Raw genomic sequence first — 3,945 nt, 5'->3', positions numbered from 1 at the left:
AAGTCAGCGGGTACGCACAGGACCCCGTACCCTCAATTCTACAACCAAGCCAAACTCTTCTTTAGGCCTCCAGCAAGTCAGCGGGCACATAAATCTTCACTAGCCAAACCTTATTTGGACAGCCATGAACTCAAACCCCCAGGACCATATTCTTCTCATCATCAATATTAGGCTCTTCTGTCTTCTCCACCATCGCTCTACAAGTATCACCATGCCGGCATCCTATGTCGATCAGGGACGTCCTCCCACCCACTCCCCTCACTTGGTTTAATCAGCGATGTCTCGGTAACATTCACCGTTTAAAAAAAAAAAAGGAAAGGAAAGGAATGGCTCTACTCTGGGCACCCCGAGAAGTTGGTTTGGACACCTAATCTATCGGTGTTGCTGTAAATTTTGGGTTCGCATGCCGGCAGCTAATTGTGAGAGATCATGCCAGCGCCTCACCTCCTCCCGGTAACAAACATCCCACCCGTCGGCACCCAACCCAGAAGCACCATCCCGGCAGCTTGTATTTGTGACCATACTAGCAACTTAGATCATCATCTATTCGAATCCCAGTGATGACCTCAAAAATTTCTTCATTTTGGTTACCTCAGTTCCTGTTGATCATCTGGTTCGCTAACAAGCTTCTATGGAAGAACAAACTTGGAGACTCATCATACAGCTCTATAGCTGGCTCGAGACTCATCAGCTATATATCAACAATCCGAGACCTGGGTTAGGCAACGCCTGCATCTTCGATCTCAGTACGAAGAAATTTTCGTTCAAACCCATTGAGTCCCAGATTTTAGACTTGGGTCTCCTCCGGTACCGCACTATTGTAACCTGTCCAGTATCATCTTCAACTGGGAAACATGCGTCAACCCGAAGCATGCTCTTCTCCGGGCACTCACCAAAAACAGAGGGCTCCAGATAAACCTGTAAATGGACCGGATTTTTATCTGGACCTGCTCCAGATCTGTGGCTATTGGACGAGTTTGGATCGAAAATTTTGATCCATTAATGATCCGAATCCGTTAATCCGTTTATTTAACGGATCAAATACGGATTTAGATCTGTTGAGACAAAAAAAATTCACAAACCCAAAATGAGAAAATTGGTTCGACGCAAAAGTGAGAGAGTCCAGTAACTTTCAAATTGGTTTAGCTTAATTATCTCCGAAGCATGATCACGTGGATTGATACTCAAGGCATCAAAATTCAAATTCAGAACTTTGGATAATCTTCCTATCTTGCAAATCCAAGACCAAGTCAAGATGGGTGAGATTTCAAATTATCTATCCAGCAAGGACAACAAAAGCTACGTTCATTTGAACTTGTGGACTTCTCTTTCAAGTAGCAATCAGATAGCTCATTTTGTATCAAGCTTTCAAAATTCAAATTCCATACTGGAAGTTGTGGATAGTTCCCACAGTTACAAGTTTGAATATGGGAATGGTTATCGTCATCTGAAGATCATTTCAAATTCAAAAAAAGAGTTATGGTTAACCCGCATGATCTTTATTCTTCTACGTTGCCTATATAAAGGCTCTTTACAACAAGTGAAGGGGGGCAGCAGAGAGGCAACGAAGGGAGGAGCAGAAAAGGCTGGAGAGAAGCAACAACACAGGAAATACATCAAGAAAGAGACGAAGCCCTGCTGCAGAGAAGAGAAGTGTTCAGCAGTTTTAAGGAGGAGCCGACAAGCCAACGATGAAAAGGTTGGGGCCTCTCTGATCTACCATGCTACTTCATTTTTTCTGTGCAGTATCTCTTGTCACTGGAGCTATGGAGATCCCCGAACGGTCGCAATCTCGTATATGATACATGTGTATCCACGAGTGTATGACCAATCGGTGGAATGTCATGTCATCTGTTCTGCAAACCAACAACGGTCACCACCAAAAGCCTTCTATCTCCTGCCTTCCTTTCCACCGCAACACAACAAATGGCCTTGCACCACCTGCAAACAAGCCACACAAAGAATTGACCAAGCAGGACAAACCGCAAAAATCTTCAGAGTTGGTGCTGGAGAGGAAAACTTACCCTTGATGTTCTCTTGGAAGTCCTTCAAGCAACCTGTAAGCGAGGAGGAAACAAATCAGAAAACTGAAACCATGCTGTGAGGTAGAAGCTTTCCCACTTCTTGTTGAGAACATGGGACTCACCTTCTCCACCAAATCCCGGCGATGAAATGGTTGTTGCTGTCAAAGTTCCTGCCTCTACTTGCTGCCAAAATCCTTGCCTGCGCTTGCACCTACGGCGTTCACAAAAGGCTCTCAAACGGAGGATTCTAAAGGATGGCAAGGAAAAGAAAAAAAAAAAGAAATTGGTCTGGAAGGAAAAGAAGGAGAAGACGACGATCTGAAACCATGGCTCCCAGAGGATGCTCTGCTCCAGCTTTGTCCTATTTAAAGTTAAAAAAAAGAAGAACAAGTAACAAGGCACTTCCAGATTCGTAGTCCAACACCAATGTCTACTACGTAGACTCTTCTCAACCAAAAGAAAACAAAACTAATAATCTACTTTGATGATTAATGTGTGGCTTGAGTTGTCACCTGTACAATAAGTCATATAATAATTAATCATGGTAGACAAGCTTTTGAAGCAACAGAAGAAGATAAGCGGTGGTGTTGAAAAAAAAAAAAACAAAAGCAATAGAACTTTGAGCTTTGATGCATAAGGTGACAAATAATGTCCCATGTGAAGAAATTTTTGGCGGTGGAAAGCTGATCAAATAGAAGGCGAGATTTAAGATATACATATATGCGTATATCCAAGCTGTCATTGTCAAAGTTGCTGCAAAATTGCTTTGAACGTGAGAGGCCTTGGGGAATCATAATTCTGCCTTATTCTTCTCACTTTGACCATTAAAAAAGTGGAATAATGATGCAAGAAGACAAAATAGTGATTAACTAGCAGCCATGGAAATTTGATCAGTACACATGGAAGTAAAATCTCAAAGCATGGTTTTGAAAATACAGGGTGCTGTCATCAAATCATGAGTCGGTGATTCATTTAATTAAAGCATGAATTGAATTATGGTTAAATGCCTCACCGATGCCGGGTTCGACATCAAGAGCTCTAACACTGCGAACAGGGAAAGAAATTGAAGATATGAGTTGGGCTCAACCGGGCTGTAGAAGTGGACTAATGGGTGTGGAAATCAATTCATGCATTGCAAGTCATATTGGGCTCTGCTACAAGTTTAGAAGCTCTACTCCCAGTTAGTTTGGTGGCACAAAGCCCATTACAAAATCCAGGGCCCATGACGAAGCTCGGCACGTTCGGGTGCCCAATTTAAATCAGTGGACACTCAACTAAAATTGGGTGTTCACCAAAATATGTTTTCTCGACGAGTTCAAAATATACACCCGTTGAGTAAAAATTGGTATAAAACCGAAAATCCCAAATGATGAACTACAGTGGTTTGATCCCTTTACAGGGTATGTAGGCAGTCTAGCGACCCACTAGATGCAACCGCAACTCCAAACAGAATCCCTGACTCCACCAGTCAAATTCAGCCAGTCCCAAATGAATCACTGACTCCAGTCAAATTCTCCCAACACCAGAAAAATCAAATTCATTCCCAAATCACACAAATAAAGTCCAAACCAAATTCAAGGACTTTAAACACTTTCCCAAACACAAATTCAAAATAAATGGGTCATCTACCCATTTAAATCTCAAATGCCGGAACTACATGTGGTTTGATCCCGCAAAGGGTATGTAGGCAATCTAGATCAAATTTATCTAGATGCAATCGCGTCCTAAACACAAAATCGAATCCCTGGTCCACTTAAACCAAATTCGTCTCAAACACTACTCTAATTCCAAAATCAAAGCCCTCCAATGAGTCATCCACTCATTGGAACTCTTGAACTACGAGTGGCTTGATCCCTCTCCAATGGTACGTAGGCAACCCATTCAAATATCTGGGTGCAGCCGCAAAAACAAACAAACACAC

The 3,945-nt window shown here is 42.5% G+C and overlaps 1 long non-coding RNA gene across 2 annotated transcripts; it reads right to left on the bottom strand.

Moving 5' to 3' along the window:
* Positions 1-1,304: 1,304 nt before the first annotated feature.
* LOC112165861 lies at positions 1,305-2,545 on the bottom strand. 2 transcript variants are annotated; one of them, XR_005799145.1, is made up of 4 exons: positions 2,350-2,545; positions 2,147-2,235; positions 2,025-2,057; positions 1,305-1,941 (listed from the first exon to the last, which is right to left on the bottom strand). It is a non-coding gene; the product is annotated as an uncharacterized LOC112165861 (long non-coding RNA). The 2 variants fall into 2 exon arrangements; XR_002923000.2 differs by having other exon boundaries at positions 2,147-2,533.
* Between the last annotated feature and the right edge of the window lie 1,400 nt (positions 2,546-3,945).

This window comes from Rosa chinensis, chromosome 5, assembly GCF_002994745.2.
Source record: "Rosa chinensis cultivar Old Blush chromosome 5, RchiOBHm-V2, whole genome shotgun sequence".
NCBI classification, from domain to species: Eukaryota; Viridiplantae; Streptophyta; class Magnoliopsida; order Rosales; family Rosaceae; genus Rosa; species Rosa chinensis.
The sequence above is the reverse complement of the archived record's forward strand: the minus strand, read 5'-3'. Positions and strand labels throughout refer to the sequence as shown.